General features: G+C 39.9%; 1 long non-coding RNA gene across 3 annotated transcripts in view; it reads right to left on the reverse strand.

Annotated features, from left to right (window-relative positions):
* Window positions 1-27,482, reverse strand: part of LOC308593134 — a 242,246-nt gene that overhangs the window by 163,296 nt on the left and 51,468 nt on the right. For all 3 annotated transcript variants that reach the window (XR_014010767.1, XR_014010768.1, XR_014010769.1), the window contains exon 2: window positions 22,840-23,012. This is a non-coding gene — a long non-coding RNA (uncharacterized lncRNA). The remainder of the gene's footprint in view (window positions 1-22,839; window positions 23,013-27,482) is intronic.

Genomic DNA, 27,482 nt, shown 5'->3' on the forward strand with positions numbered 1-27,482 from the left:
CATGTAAATAAATAAATAAAATAAAATGTGACTGCCCTGCTTCTTTTTGCAAAGAAGAATGCATCAAAACAGCCCCCCCAAATATACCATGAAGCACTCTAAGCATTTAACAAGCAGTGTGTGTGTGTGTGTGTGTGTGTGTGTGTGTGTGTGTGTGTGTAATCTTCACCAAGCCATGACAGTCTCCTTAATTAGCTCATATAATAAACTTTCCTCTGCCAGACACTTTCTGCTATCTTTCTCCTTGTTCATGGAATTGTTGTCACTCAGGTCTGACGTTCCTAACACAGTTGGCAGGGCATTGATAGGGACCTTAATGCCTGACACAAATCATTACCACTAGTGCATTTGTTATACGTATTTGTAATTGCTCCAAATACTTTATCTATGAACACTAATCATAAGTGCATGAAACATCATCTTCTCTTGTAATGGTAGCATACTTGAAGAAATTAAACATTTTAAGTGCAGGAGCTTACAGGCCTCATAATTAAAGATTTCAAACAGGAGTTGTGCAGTTTCACATGACTGAATGAAGAACAGTGAAGTCTTCTCACTGGCAGTGAAGCTGCTGTACAACAACCCAAAGAAGAGGAGCCACAATAAAATTCCTCCTTGTCAAAAATCCTTAGTAAAGGTTAGGGAAAGCTCCAAAAATGCATCAGTGTCTCTCCCAAGTCACTCCTATGAACAAAAATTGTAATACTGAAGACCTTGTACCTGTGTCCACTTGAGAAAATGAAGTAGGTATGCAGACCAATCTGGAAGTCAAACAGCATATCCAAATGTAAACAGTATGTCCTCCTTGTGTTTTGATTTTAAGGTGGGAATAGCTTCTGGACATTTCAGCAAAAGCTGGATCATCAGAACTGTTCCTCAGTGAAAATGTTTTTAATCTTATTAGAGACAATGAAGGAGGCCTCTAGAGAAGACTTGGAACTCAATACTGGAATGTGACAGAAGAGTGAGTGGAAGAATGATTGACAGCAGGAAAGCAGAATGGAACGTTGGGCAGAGTTTAAAAGGTAGAGGACATTGGTAGAAAGTGTGGAAAAGAGTGGCTGTCAGAGACAAGAGGGAGAGAGATGAGAAAGATAGAGAAAGCAATTGTAAAAGGGTTGGCATGGTTGTTAAGTAGGAAAGCTAGTTCTGTTACAACAGATATTAGAACTCCAGAATTCTATATAACCAGGGTGGAGAACCTCATACTGAATGTGGGACTCCACACCTCTCTCTTGTGCCTGGGATTCTCTCAAGGCCACACCTCCTCCTAACCACGCCCCTCTGCTTCACATCCTCCCCAAGTATTTTCTGCCTTGCTGGGAAGGCACCCTTGAGCGAGGATAATGCCTCTTTCTTACTCAGCCAGCTCCAAGGCTGGTGGAAGGCATTCAGCAGGCAGCAGGTGGGCTGGGTCAGCAACAGCAGTGGCAGTGGTGGCCGGGAAACACCAAAAGTCATCTGGATCCTCAAAGGTCTCATGGATGGCACAGAGGTGGAAGGCCATGTCTCCCAGCAGTGGCAAACCCAGATTCAGGCACTTGGCGGGCACTTGCCTTGCACTGAGTCTAGCCTATAGCACGGCCCACTTAGCGGCAGCCAGATGCCAGTGGTCTGAGAAGGGTACTTCATGGTGTGTACTGGCACCTTTTTTTCTAGAAAAAAGGCACTGGTTGTGAGAAAACCCATATTAAGGTATGTCTATCTCACAGTGACCCTTTCCTCTCAAGTTTTAAGAGAGAGAATAATACATCAATAGTATGGGGGGGGGGACCCTCCATAGTTAATGTTACAGCTTTTGAAGATAAAGCCTTCTCAAACATCTCAGTGTTTCATATATCTCATCCCATGTATCTGGTGTGGATGTACATGAGTAAGAATATAAAGAGAAAGTCCTGCTGCTTTCTCTTGTGGCAGAAAGTATTTTCAGGGAAGTCTGGAGTCAGCAGAATAACCAAGTGGCTGAACGAGTGACTGCCCAGGCCCATGTAGGGGGTTCCAGGAGCACCACATGGTCCATCAAAAATCAAGCAAGTGAAATCTGATGCTCACATTTTGATGGTCAAGTATGCAATTCATATGCAGGTAGGATACAGGAAGTCACGTCAGTCTCTTACTCATTCTCACCATACAGAAATCTTCCAGTACAAGTCAGGTACTATGCATTTCAATAAACCCTACCTCACAATTGTAATGAATGGAAGAACCAAGCAGAACACCCTGAGTCATTTGGAGGAAACTTAGAATATAAATACACTAAATAAATAATGCCTATTCATGTAGGTGATAGTCTAGCTTCTTGCCCATCCTTTTCCTCCAATGGATGGATTTCATGAGCATGTCTGACTTGCATGGACATTTACACATTAAGGGTCCAAATTTATATGGAGGGCTCTACACATGGTGGGAGAGAATGGTATTTCCTCCTTGATGTTGCATCCTAACTAATACTTAGAGTAGACCCAGTGAAATCCTGGGCACGTCCCACTGATTACAAGACGTCTACTTTGAAGCATGAAAAATTCTGGATCCAAACCTTGGATTGGAAGTGATATTTTTAATAAAGCAATTGTTCAAGGTAGGTCAAAACATGTTTTTGATGTTGTTTGGGGTTTAGGTTCCTGCACCCCCATCCCTTTTTTGTTTTGTTTTTTTAACAATTATGAGCAATCTCTTCAGGGTATTTTTATATGTCAATTCTATCCTTCCTCATGTTAAATGAAGTGAAACCAGTGAGACCTCAGGCATCTAGCTGCATCACTAAGCAAGAATTGAGTTAGTAATTTCCTTTTTTAAAAAATCTAGACAGTAACAACAAAAATACTGTGCCACCATAACTTATAGTTTGTGATAAGGGGGGGGGGGAATGACTTCTTGGTTCCAAACTGGGTCACTGCATCACAATACTGAGGAGTTTGGATTAAAAAAAATAAAGAACATGGAGATTAAGAGTGAGCTAATGGATTAATGCACAGATTCTTTTCTATCCTTCATTGTCTCGGCTGACATTGGACAACAATGGAATAGAGTCTCGCATTAGTAACAGGATAAAATAAGATAGTTCAGTTTAGGTAACTGTTAGATTTCCAGAAGCCACAGGCAGAGATTTTATAATAGCTGCATTCTATTTATTTCAAGTCCATCATTGTTTTCCAGAGCACAAGCAATATATTTTTTTTGTCCAAAATTGCCTGAGAAATAGAAGATTTCTGAATCAGAATGTTCCTCCAAAGTGCCTCTACCATTCTAGCTGAAAGTAATGTAGGTTGTCATACTGACATTAAAGTGTGTGTGTGTGTGTGTGTGTGTGTGAGAGAGAGAGAGAGAGAGAGAGAGAGAGAGAGAGAGAGAGAGAGATTTTGTCCATCTGTTTTGGCTTTTGCATACAGAGAGTAGGAGAATGTTCCCAAACAGATGGATTTTTTAAGGTAAAATCTAATCTTACAAAAAGAAACTCTCAGAATCCTAGATGCAAACATGTACCTCTTTTGTTATAAGCCATATTGTGAAACCTGTGCCAATTATCTGAGGGTAAATCCATTGGTGAGCTTTCTTGCACTAGTCCACCCACTGGAATGAGACAGGGGCAGATTCACAGTGCTGAAGACTTGTGTGAGGACCTCCCTATCAAGGAAACAGCCTTAATAAAACCAGGTTAAAACACAGACCAGATTCCTGCATGGTTTAGGGGCATGGAACTGCTTCATGACCTTACCTCAATTCACATCCACACTGTACATTTAAAGCACACAGCTTTCCTCCCTAGTCTTCCTGGGAACTTGTAGTTATCAAGTGTGCTGGGAATTGTAGGTCTGTGAGAGATAAACTGCAGTTCCCAGTATTCTTTAGTTTAGAGGAAGCCATGACTGTTTAAGCAGTATGTTTATGCTGCAGATGTGGCCTAGCTAAAGAAAGTCTCCTGTCTTCCAACTTTTGCTAAGCAGTACAAGGAATGAAACATCAAGAAGAGTTGTTTTCCATCCCTTTGGAATAATTATTCCCCCAATACTACAGGTGAGTGTGACTGCAAAAGCATCTGCAACATAGTTTCACATTCTGCATTAATAAAGCTTCAGGGCAATAAAAAATTAAATAAAGATTCATAAACATCTCCTTCATGTACTAGTGAGAGCGATCAAATGAAAAAGCTTTGAGATTCCTGTGAGGAAGACACGACTTAACCGCATATTTTTCCCCCTGTAATTACAAAAGATCTATCACCAAAGCTTACCCTTTTTTCTTTCCAGAGAAAGAAATCAGTGATGTGATAATAAAGACTGACCTCATTATGTAAGCAAGTCACAGATAAGATGCACTCAATTTATCATAAACATCCAGAGGGCAAAGAAAGGGCAAGTTTACACTGGAATTACTTGGCCTTCTATTTTTATAGATGCATATATATATTTTCTTATTGAAATATTTTGTATAAAAAAATTCATACTTGAAGAGGGGATGTCATTTGAGTGCTGACAGGTAATGCTTTTAGGCACATCAGACCTCTATAATTAGGAAACTGGGCGACAATTTTTGACCTTTTTTCCTAGGAAAGAGCCTTGATCATATATGAACTAAGCAGTTTATTTTTTCATATGTAGAGAACATGGGATCAAGATTAAGGGCCCATCCGATACTGTTCCTCCTCCACAATCTACTCTGAAAGCAGGCTTTTTCTCAACCAAAACTCACCAGAACTTAGGTGTAGGACAAATCAAATAAGGGAGGTGTTTTTGTGAACACTCTCCCCGCCCCCAAAAAAGCATCCAGTTGGGGTTGACTGGAAGCAAGTTTTCAATGTAGCTCATTCGGAGTGAGAGTAGGGCTCCTTTCCCTTGTTCTGCATTGGCTATGTCATAATCAGATAGCCAATTAAGATTGGCTAAGTGCTGACACCACAATATCATAATTTTTGATTGGCTCGGATCATATAGCCAGGAAGAAGAAACTTATTTCAGGAAAACGAGGACCAGAACAGCAGCTGCATACTGCAAATATTAGCCAACAGGTGTACACAAAAGAGAAATGTGTTGGGTCAGTGGATGTTTCCCCCTTTTTCTGGAGAATATTGGGCTCAGTCCTACTGCAATGCAGTGGGATTTTTCTAGGCATAGTTTCTTGGCAGGGTTCATCAGGGGCTCCTTGGCAGACAAGTTGAAAATGATAAGTGTTCCCTTGAAGGTAAAAAGTTTGAAAACCTTGACTGCTGTGCATAGCATACTTAACATATTACACAATTACATCGTGGCCATGACGTTTCTGCCATCCTGTACTTAAAATATGAACTGCTTTTTTGTTCCTAAACAGTTTGTTCCCTGTCCAATTTGGCTTTGTGTACGCACACATGGGGAAAATTAGATAGGAAAAAGTGGCACAGACAAGTAAGTAATGCAGCAAAGGGAAAAATACAGAGAGAGGAAAGGCTGCTTCCTCAGCCTTTAATTGCTCTTTAATGGGCAAGGTTGAAAACTGCAGCATACATTAATACTGCAGCCAAATTTTATACTATCAGCATTACTGCCTGAACTGTTCTTAAAGAATACTAGCAAATTGTCAAGAGACAACCTGTCCCACCCCGATTGCAAATGGATTTTGTACATCACCTCTACCAAATGTAATAATGCCGGAAGGTTAAAGAGAACTCTGTAGGTTGCAGATCTGCTTTCTTCTGGCTCCCATGAGAAAGAGAGAGGGATAACATTAGCAGAAAAGTCATTCATCTGGAGTGGCAGGAGGAAATGGGATCCCACTGGCCTTGTCACTCATCTCAGCAAAAATGGCACTGATTATGGGGGGCCACAAATATTGCAAATGTGAGAGGCACAAAGAGCGGTTGGGAATCCACAAGTAGAGTGTTGATTCTTACAAGGGACTAGACTTGACTCAAGGACTCTAATGCTTTCCTCATCTTCAGTATTTCTGAAAAATGCATTTTATATCTCATCCAAGCACAATATTAGGAATCCTCTGAAAGACAGAAATGAAAAAGCAGAAGCGAAAGAGAGAATTAAAAGTAATCTGGACAAAGCTAAAGCTCCAATCTGTTTTCCATATCAAGGAATAGTCTTAGAACATGTAAGGTAATAATAGATTAAAAAGTGCCTCTGAGGATATGCAAAGTACCATCACTCACTGCTGAATAGTTCTACAAGCTTTATATCTGAGATAAGGAGTGGGGGGGGGGGAGGCAGGGCTTCTCTATTAAAACATGTGTACCAGGAATGAATTATAACCTGCTTTTCACACATGCAAACCTTTACGTGTCTGAAAGCCAGCAAGGATCAGGCTACGCTTTATTTGAGACCTACAAGTTCTCAGTTGGTTTCTTGGCTTACTTCAAAGTGCTGCTATTTTAGGGTTAGGGTGACTTTCCACTACACACACACACACACACACACACACACACACACACCCCTTCTGAAGTGCCCCCTATGCATGTCTGCTATTGAGGGCCTTCACTGAACAATTACCATTGGAACATGGGAACTGAGCAACCCTGTTGAAACAGGATATCTGAAGGACCATGTAACTCCATACAATTCTGCCTGAATTAGCAGATCATCAAAGCCCTGCTCTGAGTAACACATCATTGAAATGAGGCTGATGGTCACAAGGGACAAGACCTTTTTCTTGGTGGCACCTTGAAAAATGGAACTCTCTCGTCTTCGCCCATAAGAGTTAAGACCTTCCATTTTAAGAAATCCTTCAGGGGAAAAGACAAAAGTCTATTATTATTTTCTGTTTGCTGCTAGTTTTTTAAATGTTGTAGGAAAAATATTTTGTTCATATTGTTAGTCTATTTTTTTATACATTATGGATGGCTGTCTTAGGTTTTACTCTTTTATTGCGATTATATCCTATTATCTTTTAATTTCTCTTACGTTTTAGTTTCCCTTACTGTTAACTGCCTTGGAGGTCTATTATCAAACAGAAAGGTGAAATATAATATTTTAAATTTTAAGAAGTCCATGGAAAGCATGTTGATGGAATGAAATTATTCATGATAGTTATTCATTTATAACTGTAACACACTAGTGACATACATCAGAGGAAAACATATTAAAAACGAACTGCTCATAAAATAACAATACCACCTGTGTTCTTTGTTCAAGCAGTCCAATCTTCTACAACATACTTTATAAAAAATAATATTCTTTTTACATGGAGCTTAAAACAAAGTCTATTTTAAGAAGATTAACTGACAATTTAATGGATTGCACCAAAGATTGCTTTAATTTGCAAATAATCTCCTAAATGTAATGAAATCTCTAAAGCAACATGCAAAGTATTCTGGGCCCACAAATAATGAGCTATTGATTCTTTTGTTATGAAATTGTTCTGCTGGGTGGCAAAATACCTTTAGGCCACAGTGTATTACATGAGCAAATTATAGTACCTGATGCTGACAGTGAAGAAATGACAGCAAAGTTTTTCTCATTAAAATCCATGCTGGGGGCGGGGGGGGGGATGTAAAAACTAAATTCATGGACTTCTCTTCCCCTTTCAGCAAACTAGAACATAGGAAATAATTGACTAAGAAGATCAGAATGTGAGCTATTGTTTTTAAAGGGTTAATCCTTATATCTATGTGTAAAAATGTGTAGAAAATGTTGCCAGTGTGCGAATGATTCTGATGTTTAAGGCTCTGATCCAAGTAAAAGTTATGCTTAAATCTCATTGAAATCAGTGGAATGAGTTAACCACCACCCATTGATAATATTCCCCTTGATACAATGTTCTGCCTGTACATCTGAGTGTGGGTGAAATACTCAATAGTACTTAAATGTGACTAATTTCAGCAAGACAGGGACCTTTAACAGGTCAGAACTTTAACTATTTGTGGTATGCGTAAAACGCTACTTCATTGAAAACATTTGTGTCATGTCCTCCTTCTAAGGGCAGCGCATGGTAACCCTATGGCATATTCATAGCAATCCTGCAGAATATATTTGGATGAGCATCACTATCATGCCAAACGATTTTCATTCTAGATACACTTACAGGCCGCCTTCACACACAAAGCTCGTAGATGCTTCCATATTGCGCAATCCCATGCTACAAGGCAGCACATACAAATAACGTGGCCTCATGGAAGAGGCCGGCCACTTAGATCTTTTCCACCTAATAGGGACCACCCCTCCTGTCAAAGTGCCTCATGCTACTGACCTCATCCATGTCATCAAGGTACTTACCAGGTCTGCCTTGCAATGTGGGGGTACACTGTATGAAAGCACATTGCACAATGCTAGGCATGTGTGTGAAGCGGCCAAGAAAACTCCTCTACCTGATCACCTGATTTGGCTGTGAGCCTTTGAACACAGCATTGCAGCCTATGATATGATCTTTGGTTATTGCCTCCAACAGCCTTACCGTATTCGTCTGTAATATGAAAACAGGGCTGCATACCTACAGGATTACACAATCAATATGTTGTCAACATCGTTTACATCCTTGAGATTATCTCACTACCACCAATAATGATCACATACTATAGTTCTTGCCATAAATTGCCATGCACTTTTTCAATAGGCGCATAGCAGTTTTCAGAAGTTACTAGTATTTCAACCATCCAACCATGCACAATTAGTAGTTTCTAGCTGTACCCAATGGAAGAAATGGAGGCAGTGAGAGATTTTACTTTCTTGAGCTCCATGATCACTGCAAATGGTGACAGCAGTCACAAAATTAAAAGACGCCTGCTTCTTGGGGGAAAGCAATGACAAACCTAGAGAGCATCTTAAAAAGCAGAGACATGACCTTGCCGACAAAGGTCCGTATAGTTAAAGCTATGGTTTTCCCAGTAGTGATGTATGGAAGTGAGAGCTGGACCATAAAGAAGGCTGATTGCCGAAGAATTGATGCTTTTGAATTATGGTGCTGGAGGAGACTCTTGAGAGTCCCATGGACTGCAAGAAGATCAAACCTCTCCATTCTGAAGGAAATCAGCCCTGAGTACCCACTGGAAGGACAGATCCTAAAGCTGAGGCTCCAATACTTTGGCCACCTCATGAGAAGAGAAGACTCCCTGGAAAAGACCCTGATGTTGGGAAAGATGGAGGGCACAAGAAGAAAGGGACGACAGAGGACGAGGTGGTTGGACAGTGTTCTCCAAGCTACCAGCATGAGTTTGACCAAACTGCGGGAGGCAGTGGAAGACAGGAGTGCCTGGCGTGCTCTGGTCCATGGGGTCACAAAGAGTCGGGCACGACTAAACGACTAAACAACCACAACAACAAAGCTGTACCCACTTACTGATGATGTGTTCCTTGGCCAAACCTCTAGCTAGCATCAGCCTGATAGGGGCTTTTTCTTCTTTGGCCAGGGTTCCAATCCACATGGAGGAAACCCTACATACACAAAAGTCCCCCCCCCTTCAAACTGACACTGATTATGCGTCATCAAAAGGGCAGGGCTACCAATATATAAAGGTAAAGGTAAAGGTACCCCTGCCCGTACGGGCCAGTCTTGACAGACTCTAGGGTTGTGCGCCCATCTCACTCAAGAGGCTGGGGGCCAGTGCTGTCCGGAGACACTTCCGGGTCACGTGGCCAGAGTGACAAAGCTGCATCTGGCGAGCCAGCGCAGCACACAGAAACGCCGTTTACCTTCCCACCAGTAAGCGGTCCCTATTTATCTACTTGCACCCGGTGGTGCTTTCGAACTGCTAGGTTGGCAGGCCCTGGGACCAAGCAACGGGAGCGCACCCCGCCGCGGGGATTCGAACCGTCGACCTTTCGATCGGCAAGCCCTAGGCGCTGAGGCTTTTACCCACAGCGCCACCCGCGTCCCATACCAATATATACATCTGTGGTTATTTGTTGTCTTCAGTACCCAGAAATATATCTCAGCAAAGCTATTGATTTCAATGTAAGCAGTCCTGGAAGGACAGCCACACATTATGTTTAAAATGTTACACGGGGTGTTTTATTCCTCTCTAGCTTCCCACCGCATAGAGAAGCTCATGTGCAAAGTCCATTGCTACATGTTACTCCCGTAGCATGCATCTGCATATCATGATAACAAAATGAAGTTTCCATAAAAAAGCTGCCTTAATTCAGGGAGTAGTTCCTACAGAATGTTTTCTTATAGAAAACAAATAAATTTAAAAGCTTTCTTTTCCCCAGTACTAACAGAATGAAATTCTTGGCCTGCTGTGAATGCTGTGAACAGAATGCAGGTGATGAAATAAATTAGGACTCATTTTTACTTGTCTTTGCATTACATCTGCATGACTTTCAGTGTCAACAATGCATTTATGAGCCCTGAGCTAACATTGCATTCGGTCCTGCATTATTTTTCCTGCATAAAAGCATTAAGAAATACAGTCAACAATTTGCAAGCATAAAGAAATCGTTTTTAACTCTCTTTTTTAGCAGCTCAGGATAATGTTTAAAAAGCCTTCGATCTCAGATATCAAGAGGCGCTTGGAGGGTCCCCAATGATTATAGCCCATTTCCATATAGCCTGACATGTTAAGGTGAAAAATTTGCAAGGACAGTCTCACCATCTGTCATCAGCTGGGCTTCCTGACACTGAGGGCTGCTCTGAAATGGTCAGTGGGCCTCATGCATAACAAAGACCTTCCTCCTCAGCTTTGTTTGCATTTTGACTTGGCCGATAATCCTTCAACCAAACGAAGAAGAAAGATTTTTCAAAAAGAAGGAGAATTTCAAGTGCTGCCACTTTAGGAAATATTATCTAAAAATAATGAAGAATTAATTTTGAAATGCATCATGAGCCACAACTCATGTGCCACAAGCCAAAGACATAGTATTGATAACCCTTTCTAAATAAAAGTGAGTAGTACTCAAGATCACTGTTCAGCAAGATTTTAGTGCTACTTGACTGTGCTACTAAAATCCAAAAGTAAGAGAAGCAAGTAAGAGAATGCCTGATAAGCCTGCAATCTTATGCACACTTACTTGGGAGTAAGTCTCATTGAACCTAATAGACTTTACTTCTGAGTTGCACTAATATGGCACTGGAAATCTAGGGGCAAAGGGGCTAAGTACTCTTCTGTAAGGACCATTGAACATGTTTTAAAAATAAATAAAATATCTGGTATTAAAATACAGAAATAAGATGATTCTATTGACATTTCAGACTCAAAGCATGGTGGGCAAATAAAGGCATGATTTCTGTGTACGTAGGGTCGCTTTTTAAAATTGGAAGCATTAGATGTGCACTCTAGAATGGGAGAGGGCAGAATGTAGAACTTAGAACTAAAGAAACCAAAATAGTAGAGGATTTCTGCAGTGAAAGGAAACCTTTGCTGATGCTCACAGTTCCTATTCTCCCCAAATTTAAGACTACAGGCTCCTCCAGATGACCTATTTATTGAGTGTAAAGATTATGGATAGGTCAGATTATCACATATCTTTATTGAGCATTCATACTGATTTGTTTGTGTATCATTTATATGCAAACGAGCATTCATCTTGCATTAATCCTGATTTCCTAATGTAATGATTACACAGCTTCCCATTAGCACTTTAGAGACCAACTAAGTTTGTTCTGGGTATAAGCTTTCATGTGCACGCGCACTTCTTATACCCAGAACAAACTTAGTTGGTCTCTAAGGTGGTACTGGACAATTTTATTTATTTATTTTGACTGCGTCAGACCAACACGGCTACCTACCTGATTCTAGCTTCCCATTAGTCATTCATGCATCCCACATTTTCCAGTGTAGTTTCCTATCACTTTCCAAACTGCAAACATTTTTGTTTTGTTTTGTTTTGAAGTGGGTTTGTTGTGGTAGGGCAACAGAGCACTTTGATCCACTTTTAATTGTTCAAACCTAACAGTCAGTTTGAACTTGCATCCCTCCTGTGAAATACTGACAGTCCAGACTCAGGAGGCAGCTTAAATGGCTGTTCCTGTCACAATAGTATAGTAGAGACTGATAAAACTATCCGTGTTGTTGTACACGTGACACTCCAAACTGAACTAGACATACTAACAGAGGGCAGGGAAGGATCCATTTTCCCAGGAGCAAAATATTGTGACTTGAATGCTGGAAAATTCAACTTTCTACAGCGCGTGAAAAGACTTTGGGCCCTTTGTAGCAATGAACAACTGTGCATTGTTGAGCAATAAAATATTGGCTCATTTGTATAGTCATTCCAATAATGGTGTCAATATTTCAGAGCCCAAGTCAAAGGTAACTTGCTATTATCATGATGTTCAAGGGTTGCCACTATGATATAATAATTCATATATAAAATGATTGTGGTTAAAACTAATTCAATACTTACAGAAGGAATTGGAGGGAAATTGCAAAAAGTCACATACAAAATATTTCCTGCACTTTAGTGTTTGGAAAAAGAAGAACTAATAAAACACATGTCCCTTTTCCCAAACATTCAATTATTAGCAGATGGTCATCCATTGTCAGAAACTCATTCATATATAGGATTTTTTTTACCCTAATCTATCATTTTTTTCTGTTAATAAACAAAGGTTCAAAATGACCCAAGGGTCAATTTTTCCTTCAGTACACACAAATACCCTTGATGAGAGGGGGAATTACATATATAAGGAATGGTGAATAAATCCCTTAGGATCTAGCATTGCTTTCAGCTGTGTACCTCATCTCAAGAATAAGTCAATCATCTACATGGCTCACTCTGGCTTCTCTCTCATATGTTTAATTCCACTGAGATATTTGGCTGAGCATAAATCCTGAGCTCTACAGCTCTTGATTTATACATGCAACTTCAGCTGTCTGAGTTTCATGTATACTGAAGAGAGCCTAGGAAACTAAAGCATCTTACATTTAGGGTACCGGTATATATCGAGAAGGGATGTGGGTCGTGCTGGGGGTTAAACCACAGAGCCAAGGACTTGCCAATCAGAAGGTCGGCAGTTCGAATCCCCGCAACGGGGTGAGCTCCTGTTGCTCGGTACCTGCTCCTGCCAAGCTAGCAGTTCGAAAGCATGTCAAAATTCAAGTAGATAAATAGGTACCGCTCCAGCGAGAAAGTAAACGGTGTTTCTGTGTCCTGCTCTGGTTCGCCCGAAGTGCTGGCCTCATGACCCGGAAGCTGTACGCCAGCTCCCTCGGCCAATAAAGCGAGATGAGCACCACAACCCCAGAGTCAGCCACGACTGGACCTAATGGTCAGGGGTCCCCTTTACCTTTATATATCAAGAGGCAAACAATCTGGATCTATAGATTTTAGCCAAAAAGAAATAAGGAAATCATAGGTGACACAATCTGATGAATCTCTATTTTGACCTCTTGGTTAGATGAAATCTAATTCAAGCTACCATCAGCAAATGTGATGATGGAAGTCATGGATGGACCTCTCTCTCGGTCCTGATAAGCGTACTACAGGCATGGAGACAACTGTCCTCAGCACCAAGTCATGATGACTTCAGTTGCAAGCTCTCTTCTTCTTCCATGAAAACAGATGGTATTGCTGATTGTCTGACTGGAACTATATGTGCACCTTCTTGGATTCTGGCTGAGGCTTTCTTCATAGTAGAAATCTTGCAAACAACATCCATTTACATGTGGAGGCCCCTCTTGCATCAAGAGCTGTGTGCGCAGGATCCTGCTTCCAGGCCCATGCAGACGGAGGGCACAGACAGATGCAGTTGCCCCAGGACTTGGAGGACTAAGCTGGGCTGGGGGCCCTTTGTTGTTTGAGTTTATAACTTTATTCGAGCCTCAGACAAGCTCTGCACGGGCCTGCCTGCTTCTCAAAGCAGTGTATATATTCAGTTGCAGCAGAGGATAAAGCTACAACACTATGCATATTTTCTAGGAAGGAAGCCAGGAAGTTAATTAGAACTTCCTTCTGTATAAATATGTTTAGGATAATCAACCAAGAGTCTTAAGGTGCCTTAAAGATAGGGATGTACAATTTTCACCTTCTGAAATGTTGCTTTTAACCTTCTTCTACATGAAAAATAAAGACTGGTAAATTAAATCCAGATTAAGAACCATTTGCCTAAGGCAGAAAGGAAAATATTGAAGGGTCACGATCTATATGTTCATGTAAGCCATACCAATTTTCTAGAATGTGTGAGTACAGCCAGGGCTGATTGTACCATTAGGCCCAGTAGGCAGCTGCCTACGGCACAGACTTCAGAGGGCTACAGGACTGACCTTTGAGGGAGCACAGTTTGATGCAGATTAGTTTTTGTTACATCTTATAACTTTCTGAGAATAATTTACTTTTATTTTATATTTTGAAAGCACTTTATCAAAGCTGAAACTTATAAAAACTTACATATGCTCAACCATGATGCAAAAGAGACTAGTTGACTTGGCAACTATATCAATTGAACATGCTCAAGCGTCAGCACTTGATCTGAAGGAATTGGTGGTCAAATTTGCAAAGGAAAAGAAATGCAGAGTGAGATTTGGATGTGCCTGAAATTGAAACTTGTAAGCGACTTAAGTTTTTAACATCACAATTCACAAGATTATTCAAAATGATTTGTGTGCTAAAACGTTTTCTTTTGTATTTGAGAAAGATAATCAAAGATTGTTGTATTATTTGTTCTTGCAATTTAAAATAAATTTAGCAGTTTCAAGTTCTGTGCTTTTCATTCTTTCTACTAGATTTTTTTTTTTAATTTAAGTTAGCATTAAAAGGGGAGGTGCAACAAGTTAGCCTTGCCTGGGGCACAAAAAAGCCTGGCAATGGCACTGGGTACAGCTACCATTTAAAATATAGCATGGGTGGGGTGCTGCCAAAACTTTGCCCACCCATGCTTTTCTAACCGGTCACTTTTCCCCATAGTTCCCCCACCCCACTTTAATTCTGTTTGTTCGGAAGAAACACATGGATGGGAGAAAATTCCGAACTTTCATCTAACCATTCCTTTTGGACCCTGGTAGAAAAGAAAAAATGATAAGGCCATGTGCATTAGCTTTGAGACAAAGGAGAAATTGAACCTTGTCAGGCAGTGACTTTTTTTCCCCTTTCTACGTTTTGCTACTGAAAGCAGAAGGAGCTTGCTTCTGTGTCTGCTCCTAGTGGCCACCATTTTATTTTCCCCCACAATGCCCCAGAACATAGGATGGCTGAGTTTTTATGTGGGAAACAAAATGGTGCCCAACAAGAGCAGCTGCAGAAGACAGCTCCTTGACTGTTGATGGCAGTGAGATGGTTGGGGGGGGGGGGGTTGGCCAGAAGTCAGCTTCTTTTGCTGCTGCTAGAAAAAGAAAGAAGCGTAGGATCAATATGAGCACTGAAACAAAAACCATGCTGGCAAATGGGTGCTGAAAACAAATGGGATTTTATCTAACTAAACATGAGTGGAGTGAGTGATGGAAAGAAACAGCATTATACAACGGAAATAAATTTGTGTGCACCTCTAAGCACTGTAGCATATGGACCCCTGTGACCAAACCAGCTATTTTCAGTCTCAGAGCAGTAGATCAATACATTTAAACCTGGCTGTGCCACAATCACATAGAAAGCGATGGGAAGGTCCATTAAAAAAGTTGACAGGGCATGTGCAGTTGGATCTCCAACCCCAAGGGAAGCTGCCTACAGCCCAACTCCCCAGACACTTCTTTCATAGCCAGGACTCTGATAACAGAAGTCAGCTTGGCTAAGAGAAAAATGCTTGGGGAGATGGGCTGCAAAAACATATGCCACAAGAGGATTCAGAGCTCTTCCCAGTGTGCCCTTTTTGCCTTTTAACTTGGACATCAATCCATTTTCTATATATGAGCAGTTTATACAAAATTACCCATCTAAGTAAAAAGGTAAAGGTAAAGGACCCCTGGAGGGTTAAGTCCAGTCAAAGGTGACTATGGGGTTGCGGCGCTTATCTCACTTTCAGGCCCAGGGAGCTGGCGTTTGTCCACAGACAGTTTTCTGGGTCATGTGGCCGGCATGACTAAACCGCTTCTAGTGCACAGAGGACTGTGATGAGTGCCAGAGCACAAGGAAACGCCATTTACCTTCCCGCTGCAGTGGTACCTGTTTATCTACTTGCACTGGCATGCTTTCAAAATGCTAGGATGGCAGGAGCTGGGACAGAGCAACGGGAGCTCATCCCATCGCGGGGATTCGAACCGCCGACCTTCCGATCAGCAAGCCCAAGAAGCCCAGTGGTTTAGACCACAGCGCCACTCACGTCCCATCTAAGTAACAATGCACAAAACAGCAAATGGTGCATTTTGTGCGAATTCTGCTTGATAAAAGATTAATTCTATAATTATTTCCTCGCTATGGAACAATCAAGTATCTGCTTTTGGGAAAATAACAGTATTGTGAAACAGCATAACTATTCTAGCTTTTCTCCTTTAAACCACTATCTGGATAGACCTTTGTACAAACAGTGATTGTGTGTGGCTGTAGTTTCAAATACTATGCCCCAAGCATCACATTCTTCCCTTTGAATATATCATTGGATTAGCAGCATGCTCATTCTCCAATCCCAAATAAATAATTATAGACCAGGATAATATACAACAGAATAACTATTCAGATAATCTATTGGTATTCAAGAATAGAAGCCAAGATCCAAAGCCACCAAACACTGCTACAGGGTAGGTATCACTGAAATGAATGAAGATATGTGCAGCAGTGTTTGGTGTATTGCACAAACGCCAATTTGTTTCACATAATAGTATTCCCAGTAAGGGTCATAATCATAAACTATGTGGAAGAGAATAGCAGGGAGCCCATTTTGCGCTTCAAAGACAGATAGCAATAACTTGAATGAAGAAAAAGAAAATAGCCTACTTTCAGCTATAGGGATTGTTGTATTCTGAACATTGGTCACTTATTTTCAAAGTAAGAGGGCACAACTTCCCTGCCTAGGTCACAGCTACAAACAAGAAAAAAATCTGCAAAAACTCCAAGGTATAATTTAGCAGCATTCCCAATGCCCTTGCAGCACTCTGTAATCCTCTGAAATTGTCATCTTAATCATTCCTTTCTTATGAGGAGCAGCATTTTGTCTGAAGTCCCCCCCACTATGTTAGAGTACTAACGAATATTAATGAGAGCTTTCTGACAACACAACTAGAGGCAAGAAGCCTTTGAAACAACCAAAACCAGAGAGCATCTCACACACACACAGTAAAATGAATGTGCAGTCATTACACATTACAACTTTCATGTGATTCACACGACTTGCACTTATAAAATACATATTTTGAGATCGTCCTCTCCCCACCATCACCTAAAAAAATAGTTATGGATCAACTGGAAATACTTTTTTAAATTACTGCTGTCATTGTGCAATTAGCTTCTGACAATTTCAAATATATATATATATATATGCTGGGAAATTTAAAACACAAGATTTTAAAATTCAAATTATCACTACCCATCTACACAGCTCCTCTTTAAAAGAAAGCTCTGATTATAGGAGAACATTGGAACTCATATTCCATACATGTCAAGGCTCAAATTACATATTGCAAAACATGAATCTTTCTAGTGCCAGAGTTGAATATCATGTCCTCCATTATGACATCAAAAGACTGATTTTTCGCACATTAGAGAAGTAACAGGATTATTTCAGCTATTCTCACTTGAAAGTAAGACTTCATACATGCCAAGTGTACTGAGTGGTACTGTCTTCTTCAAACATACCAAAAGTGTAATGCCAAGGTTAATATTAGGGCTTGGTATTCTACAAAATTGCCTTTAGAGATGAAATGTATAACTCTGTCTAATTTAAAGCAGGCATCTCAGTGTCGTAAACATCTTGCAACATTAGGTCGTCACTGGTAGCTTGTCCACTTTGCAAGTTGCATTTTTAAATATTTGTTGATGTATTACAATGATTAGATTCAGCTGGATATTGCTTTAAGCATGGTATTAAAATTCAGCTTATTGTTTATATACTACCTACAGACATTTTAAAAGTTACCATTTCAACATTTGCTAAGGAAGAAACAATTTGCCTTGCAATGTATCAGCATAAATCATCTTCAATAGCACATTAAATTCTTTTGGACTTATGTGGTTTGTCATTTGAATTTGCTTTGCTTGCTGATTGGGACAGAGTCCAACCCTTTGGATAAAGAGATGGGCCACACTTTCAGAAAGCCTTTGTGATTTAGTGGTTAGAAGTGCTGGACTAGAACCTGAGACCCCAGAGCCTGAGGGATAGAGTGGCTCATCTAGTCCAGTATCCTGTCTCACAGTGGTCAACCAGGTATCTGTGGGAAACCAGCAATAATAATAATAATAATAATAATAATAATAATAATAATAATAATAATTATTATTATTATTATTCATATCCCGCCCTCCCCACCCAAAGCTGGGCTCAGGGTGGCTAACAACAAGTGAAAATAGCATAGTGTGCATAAAATCACAGTCAATTAATTAAAATGCATTCTAAAATCAATTCAGAATCAAATTAATGGCAACCATTGGGATAGAGTTCTATGAGGATTGCAGACGGAGAGACGGGGTCAGACTGTGCCTTGGACAAAGTCCTGGTGGAACAGCTCCATCTTGCAGGCCCTGCGGAAAGATGTCAAGTCCTGCAGGGCCCTAGTCTCTTGTGACAGAGCGTTCCACCAGATCGTGGCCACGGCCGAAAAAGCCCTGGCTCTGGTTGAGGCCAGCCTCACCTCCCTGTGGCCCAGGATCTCCAAGATGTTTTTATTTGAAGACCGTAAGGTCCTCCGTGGGACATACTAGGAGAGGCGGTCCTGTAGGTATGAGGGATGTGTTACTGCCTCCAGCTGTGGAGGTACAGCAAAGCCATTATGGCTAGTAGCCAGGGGTGGAAGAAGGGGGCGGTGGGGGTGGTCCGCCCCGGGTGTCACCACTGGGGGGGGGTGACAAAATGGCGGGCGGCACTCACTGTGGGGCCTGCAGCGCACCCGAGCTGGGCTTAAGCTTTAAGCATAGGACATCACCTAGAGGGCTATAGAGAGAGGTGATACAAAAAACCCAAGTTATCTATTTATTAAAAAACAACAACAAATAACTGTATGGAGTGGTCCTGTTGCATATACAGCAAGGAATGGTTTTGGTACTAACAGAGGCTGCTATATTCATCCTATGAGATTAATTGTGGAAATGAGCCTTTTATCGCACTAAGTTCTGTTGGTGAAAAGTTATAATTTCCTGCAAGTTTCTTGTCATTGAAAGAGATTTCTGCAATTCTTGGTTTCGGTGACAAAATGCCTTGCAGAAAAGCAAAAGCTCATAAAAGGCACCCCCCTCCCAATTCCTACTGATCCCCTGCACTGTTAATGGCCTTTGTATGGATCAGTTGGTGTGAGTCAAAGAGTAAGAAGAGGGCACTCTTTATTCATTCATTCATTTACTTATTTACAAAATTTGTATGCTGCTCTTATTTGTAAAATTCACAAGGTGGCTAATAACCACCCACAAAAATAGGAAAAGAATAAAGTAATAAAACTACATGTTTATAAAAGCAATGCCTGAGACTCTAGGCTCTGCTGACATAGGCAAATTTAGGTGCAGCCCTAGCTCAGCTTATGTTACTCAGGAATAGGACTGTCCTGTGACCAAAATAAGTAGACAGAGAGTTGGGCAGGGAGCTGTGGAGGAGATAACTGGATGCTTATTTCCGGCAACCATTTTTACTTACAATGTTCTTTATTGTGGAATAGAAACATTTCGGTACAATGACAACAAATTTATTCAAGGGCATACCTACATCCTGACAAAACCAGTAGACTATTAATATAAATTTTGACACTCTTGTCAGAGTCAACTTACATATAAATCTTTGGATAAGCACAAACATGATCCGCTCTGCAGAACAAGGCTAGCCAAACATTTGGAGGCAGTGTAGCTTACCTAAAACATATAGAAGCATATTTTTCCGCACTGCAGGTAATAGTCTATATGGAACCATGTATTGTTCTGATAATGTAGTGGGATATTTTTTCACAGTATGAAATGCTGATCTCATGAGTCCATTGTTATGCTTCATCACATTTAAATATTATAGAAGCTGATGCAGACTTGGTTCTTAATATACCTAATAGTAGGTAATCATTAATACTCCTTTAAAGGGTTGCTTATGGAACTTTTTGGAATGATCATAGGTAACATCATCATCATCATCATCATTATTATTATTATTATTATTATTATTATTATTATTATACACATCTGATTGGGTTTCCCCAGTCACTCTAGGCAGCTTCTAACAGATATAAGAACACGATAGCTGAAGCATTTTTAAATAACTATCATGTTTTATAGCGTTGTATCTTATATTTCAGAACAAAGAATTATAGTTGGGGCAAAGGGAAATCTTGCTCACAAAATCAACTGGCTAAACTCTGAAGGACAAGTTGTTTAGTTTCTAACTTTATGAACTGAACTAACCATTCTTCTTCGTCACCATTTGTAACATGAATGAAACAGAAGTATTCTGTTGAAAGACTGAAAAGAACAGATAGAAACAATGTGGGGTAACCATACAGGAACCCAATAAGCTACCTTATACTGAGTTAGACCATTGGCCCATGAAGCTCAGTATTGTCTACAATGACTGTGACTCTCCAGGGTCTTAAGTAGTGGGGACTCCCAGCCCAGGGATTGGACATTGGAACTTCTGCATGCAATGTAGACACTGTACTATAAAAGACCTGGAATCAGCCTACCTGAAAAACCATATTCTCCTAAACTACTGAAAACTTAAGTCCCCCTGATTTCAACTGGCCTATTTTACACATGACTAAGATTGCAATCCTAACCCAATTCAATAGGATTTATTTCTGAGCAGACATTATTTGGATTGTGCCTTTGTTGCCAAAGATGTCAAGGTCAAAATGCAAGCAAGAATAAGAAAGGTTGATTCCCACACTGTAGATATTTTTTCCAATTTCCTTTAAAAGGTTGAGAGGAAAAATGGAAAATAATTTTTCTTCCCTCAATCCCACCACCAGCCTAAAATTGAGCCTGGTAAATTCAAAGCCAAAGCTAAATATGTGCAAGAAACACTCTCAAAATCATTTTATCTGAAGAAGTATCTGAAGAAGTGTGCATGCACACGAAAGCTCATACCAAGAACTAACTTAGTTGGTCTTTAAGGTGCTACTGGAAGGAATTTTTTTATTTTCTCAAAATCATTGTCATCAAGGAAATGGGCCCAAAATACCTTATTGTTCAGTTTTACTAGCATGCTGACTTGCTGCATCCCTTCATTTCATTCCAAAGCTCAAGTGATAACATCATCTATCCTTATTACCAATTCCACAATCACCATCACACAATTTCATAGCTACCTTCCCACCGTAATTTATTAGTGTTAAATTATACTACATGGAGACCATATTCATGTGATAAATTGCACATATAAAGATTCCTTTAATATAGATGCATTAATCATGCTTTCCTTATACTAATCTATCTCTGTCCATGGCTACATTTCATTATGAAGTTCTTGGAGACCTACTGCTTCCCAAAAACTGTAGGTGAAGAAGGCATATAATACTATTCTGTGTGGTGATGGTGGTTATGACACATCTTGGTGGTCCTGAAACCAAATACCTTAGCAAAGATCTGCTAAAATTGTGTCTGCACTTTAGAATGCTAGTAGAATTCCACATTTCAGAACATCTGCTTAAACCTGTGTGCAGAAGAATTGGCTCTCTCAATGTTTCTTGTTTCACTTTTGTCCTATTCAGGCATCTGGTTCTGAAGGCATGAAGAGAATTTCAGGAATGCACGAGACTCAATGGTATACCTGGCAGCCATAACCCCAGCCAACACATGACTGGTGTTAGTCTGATGAACCACTTAGGGTGGAAGAAAAATTCCGTCCAGTTTGTATGGTAATGTGAACATACCTAATCTGTACTTCCCAAACCAATGAGTGAAACATTTTGATATTTACTCTTCTCCAGGTTTTCCAGTACACTTCTCCCACCAAAATATGTGTACAAAAATGTACATATTAGAGGAAAGTGCACATTTTAAAAAAATATCATATATTAATAAAAAGAACACAATGAGAACTGCATTATATAAAGGATAATTGCTTGCAAAAATGTACATATTAGACAAAATTGCACACCAGAATGTGCACACGTTTGGAAAAATGTGCACTAGCATAGGTACCCAATGTGGTACTCTCTGGATTTTGCTGTATCAATATTCTGGTATTTTATGTTTTAGCGTATTCGTATGTCATACAGCACCTGTATGGAAATAGTTTCATAAAGAAATAAAATGTTGATGAATTTTCATGAGGACTTAAAAATAAATAAATTACCAAATCAATGCGGGCATGTGGCAAATTGAATTTGATGTTCAAAAAATGAGAGAAACTGGTGGATTTGTTCAAATTCTATGTATGTGGAAAGTACACAGACAGTACCTATGGATACCAAATACCTGAATTGTGCTTATATTGCTTCCAGAAGTTGGGGGGGGGGGGAAGGCTGCAACTTCTCTGGCCTCAATTGTCGACAAAAGTCTGGATTAACAGGAAATTGTAGTTTTTCTTCTGGAGGTCTAACAGCAGCTTTAAGGGGACTTTTATGATTGTGAAAAAGGAACAGGGGAAAATAAACAAATATCTTCATTCCCAGTTAGATTGCCACTTATATTTGGAGCCTCTCTACAGTTGCATTATAATGAAAACAAAAACATCAGGCCATCCAAATGTGGCCCTCCTAGGTAACAGTTATCTAATAGGAACTGGAGGGGGTAATGTGGTACCCGCCAGATGTTGTTGGACTACAACTCCCATCTGCCCTGCTTGTGGATAGAGATGAAGGAAGTTGTAATACAAAAACATTGGGTTTGGGTGTGTGCACAATGTTGACTAACCCTATATCAAAGAGTAGAGTGCAAATGCTAGCATAAGCCTCAGCTCCTCACTTTGTTGGTTGGTTGATTAAATTCTTAGTCTTACCTGTTACTCCTTCTGGTGCAGCAACAAGCCGGCTTTTGTATTCCTAATAGGTCCAAAAGTCCGTAAAGGATGCAGGAAAGAAAGGAGGCCTTGCATAACACTTTCACATCGCAGTCGAGGCAACTGCCAATGCTATGGCTGCTGCGCCATGAGTTTTGAGATGATTCATTGGGCTGTAAGAAACCAAGAAATATTTCATCATCATCATCGATCATCATCATTTATTATAATTCTATCCCTCATCTTTCCTTCCATTCTACTATCTCTATTAATTTCTTTGATAACCTGAATCTTGGATTCAGAAAATATAGAAAATTTGGAACACACCACACACGTGTTATTTATTGCAAGTGTAATCTCCCCAATCCAACTTCATTGAGACTTCCATTTAGTCAGTGGAGCTTGCATAGGAGAAAGACTCCTTGGATTGTCTCCTCTGAAAGTTGGACTTTTGAGGTACAGTCATGATTGAAACCTTAAACTAGAAGAGTTTCGTTTAAAGCCCCCAATGGATTTGGTTCATTTAAAAAACGGCCACAAAGAAAATATATATTATTGAAATTTAGAGTATTAAAGACCAAGAAAAAAATCAAAGACATTTATCAAAGACATATTAAATTACATTTCTCTGGCTGGACTGTGCTTGTGAAGCCCCCTTAAAAGCAGTGAACACACTAATTAGCAGTTCAATGGTGGACTGGATGGTCGGGTGCTGGGGACTAGTTCCCCACCATCCTATTCCAGGCAGCAATAGGCATGATTACAGCTACCTTCAAAAGACAATCAAGGGAAAGGAACAGCACACACAGGTTCCTTATCCACCTCGAGAATTGAATATGAGAGTGCTGTGGTCCAAACACCAGGTATCTTCACATGTACCCTTCCAGATAGGATGTGCATTGGCAACCCCACACATTTACAAAGGCAATTCTGTAGGGAGTCACCAAGTATCTGGAACCAAGCTTCAGATACAGTTTTGCAGAATTTTATCAGTGTCTCAAAATAGCCACTTCCTAACTTCTTGTAATATGTATCTAATTTACAGAAATCTAAAGACCACAGACATGTTTGCATATCATGTTAAGGAAAATTTAGCATGAATTCATGAGCTGCCAAAGAGGAGACGCCATTTAACACATCTCTAGTAATTTTTCTGCAGTGCTGAGTAATGCCATGATTGGGGTTAGCATGTCAGCTGAGCATGGGTTTAACTATTCCAGCCAAAAATAGTAAACAAAGAGCAAACCCTGCTTATGGCTCCTGGTTAGTCTGGAGAGAGTAAACCATGAACCTGTGCCAAGCCATGGAGTGGTGTGGGGTTGCACAGCAGTAAAACAACAGGAGAGTAGCAAAGCAATCACAATCTCCTCCCCAGGAGCCCACTTTTCAGGTACATGATGCATTCCTCCTAAGCCATGTTTTTGCTTAGTGTGATGTTCAAACCAGGTCTTTGTCATTGCTGCAATATGTTGACAGACATTTCACCAACACCTAGTCCATAAATAGATCCATTTTGGGGGAGCGGGGTTGGAGAGGGCACAGCTCCTGCTCTTATGGCACAGATAATGCCTTTCCCATTGGCTCTTAAGACCTTCTGATGTGGTCCATCTTCAGATTCCAGCCTATGAGAAGACTAAATAAATCTCCTTTAAAGCAGGTCCAGTGTTGTGGAATTCTTTGCTAAGAGCAAACCATATAGCCTCCTTCCTGCAAACCTTCCCCCAAAAGTGGCAAAACCTTTAATATTAATTTCAAAGTGGAATATAAATGTTTTAAAATAGAAAACAAAGTGGCTACAGTGGCTGTTGCGGCTACTGCTATTTCTGCTCCTATGGCTACTACCACCACTGCTGCTGCAACTATGACCGTTTGTTTGTTTGTTTGTTTGTTTGTTTGTTTGTTTGTTTGTTTTTAGAAGCTGGCGTGAGCCAGGGACCACATGGAACATAGAACTGGTGCCCATACAAAGAGTTTATCAAGACAAGATGAGGGGTGAGGAAATGACAGGGATTGATCCAGATGTGAAAATAGGGTGGGTGGCCGTGGAGGTCAACAAACTCCAAAGGTTTCTATAATCACTTCAGTGTACTAAAATGTTTTTTGATAAACTTTGTAAAACAATGGGATAAGGATTTCTGTATCTACTGCAAAAGTTCCTCTTCTTGTGACATAAGCAATCTTTAATAATTAACGCATCCACCCCCATTGATGCTCTCTTTCTTTTTCTTCTTATTTTTGAAAGGGGGGGGGAATTAATCATAGGGGTTTACAAAGAGCGCTTTGGTAGCTATCAAAGGGGATAGAAGATGTTACTGCATGACAGTCTGTAAAAACATGGTTTGCACCCCACTGTTTTAATCTTAAACCTGCTTACAGCTGTGTGAGAGTCCCTGGGAACGGCTGCTTATTCTGCAATATGGATAACTGACATCTGAAGATTGGTTCCCGGCAAGGAACGGATTCCCTGCATGCAGCTAAATTCTGCATTGTCTGTGTTGCATATTCCACCTTACCCTTTCCCTCCTTTTGTAAATGCATAAAATATCAAATGTATCTGTGGCTCAGCTGTAACCAGGCATCTTAAGTGACAGCCCAGCAGGCAGAACAGCCTTTATTTGTCAATGAAAGCTAATGGCATAAATAGAGGCTGTCCCTCTCTCACCACCTTCTTCTGTAAAGAGAACTATAAGCCGCTGATTAATATGCAGTCCTATTAATTCTAGAGGCTCAGAGGGAGAGGAGGCTGAATGGGGAAAATTAATGACCTCCTGTCTGGGGTTTGCCCCTTACCTAAAAGGTGAACTAAAAATGATACTGTGAAAGGCAACAGAATTATTCAATATTTTATGCACAAAACAGTTGTCAAGACTTTGATCAAATTTAATTTTCATTCATCTCATTTAATTTGATTTCATTGCTGGCTGGCACCAGCCCAGATGTTTGCTGTTTCTACCCTTGTTACCATTATGTGACGACTAATTGAAAAACAAACATTTTCCTGTAGATTATGCAAAACCTACAGTTTCTACAGAGGGTATGGGGATGGTGTGGTTGATTTTTTTAAAAAGGAAACTTTTAAAATTCTGAATAAACACACCACACCCATTTCCACATGCCACAAGCATTGTGATCTGGATTATGACGATCTTTCAGATTACAAAGACCTGTGCAAGGTGGAATTGGGAGATGTCTCATCATCTGAAAGAGGTTGTTGAGCAGTGCTGGTGTCAATGGAACATCAGCATGTGTGGAGCAAAGTGCAGAGTGTGTACCAAAGTTATTTTCACCCTTTCCTTATAAGCAGCTTCCCACAGTGAACTTCACAAAGCAGTGTTTAAACTCCTTGGAGTTTAAAGCCCAATTTGCAAGGCTAGTATAGGAGTTAGGAATACTTTTTTTAAAAAAAAAAACTACCTCCCTCTTTGCTTCCTCACTCCTCTCTTTCTGCACTATGGTGTCCATGAGGTTCCTTATCTGAAGTTCTCATGGGCTTAATTCAGTACAAAACATGTTCTTCTGTCTTTTCTGTCTGAGCAGTTTTCATTTTAATATTATCCCTCCTGTTGGTTATGAGCTCAGTCTCAGCAGGAGACAATGCACTTGCCTGTTTTTCTTTTCTTTTCCTTACCTCTCATTTCACTCTTCTGTCAGTGCTGGGTTATTAGTACACAGGACTAGGCATATTGTTGTCATTATTATTATTATTATTATTATTATTATTATTATTATTATTATTAATTATTCAAAGCTTTTTGAAGTTTGTTTCACTGTTACCTCAGTGTTGGCTGCATCACATAATTTACTTATTACACAAATTTCCCTCGGATCATAGGGTCTGTAATCACTTTAAATAAGTATTACATGCTTGTTCAAATTATTTATTTTTTAACCTGCACAATATATGTTCTATTTAACTATTATTTTTAAGAAATCTTGTATTTTTACTTTTGAAACACATTTCTTCATGTTATTCTACTTAGTAGTTGTATTCAGTCATAAAAGGCCACTTGGTATCAGAAAACTCATACATATTTGGCTTAATAATGCCTTTTAAGTAATCTGCCCCTTTGTTAATGGTTTTTTTAAATAAAAAATAACACCATGCCATACACCAGGAATCAAAATTAGCATCTAAATGAGGATATTTTAAACGCATGCCTAGGGATTGCAGTTTTCACCTTTTTTATAGTTTGCCATGTTAAATTATGTAAAATAGAAATGGTATTTTAGTATTTAATGAGCTAATGTAGACCTATCAAGCCTTCTTTCCTTTTCATCTCTTACTTTTTATATTTAAAAAGTACAGACTCTGTAAACTGTTTTTCAGGTATAGAACATGGATATACTATGTTTGTAAAAAATGAAAAGACAACCATACCAAGCAATATAACTTTCTAAAAAGCTATGGAAGTAGTTGGCTGAAGTTTCAGCTGAAACAGAAAATTGCTTTACTATTAATCATTTACTTACAATACATTAAGAGGAGCCATTTTTCATCAAATGAGTGTTTATTACTGCTACACTGAAATTGCCTCCCCATTTAATTATGGGAAAAGATTAAAATAACAATATGTGTATAACTGTAGGGATGACAAATGAAATCTAGAAATGAGAGGTCTCCAGGCTGACAATATACAATGAAA

Source organism: Podarcis bocagei (assembly GCF_964188305.1).
Source record: "Podarcis bocagei genome assembly, chromosome: 8".
Classification (NCBI taxonomy): Eukaryota; Metazoa; Chordata; class Lepidosauria; order Squamata; family Lacertidae; genus Podarcis; species Podarcis bocagei.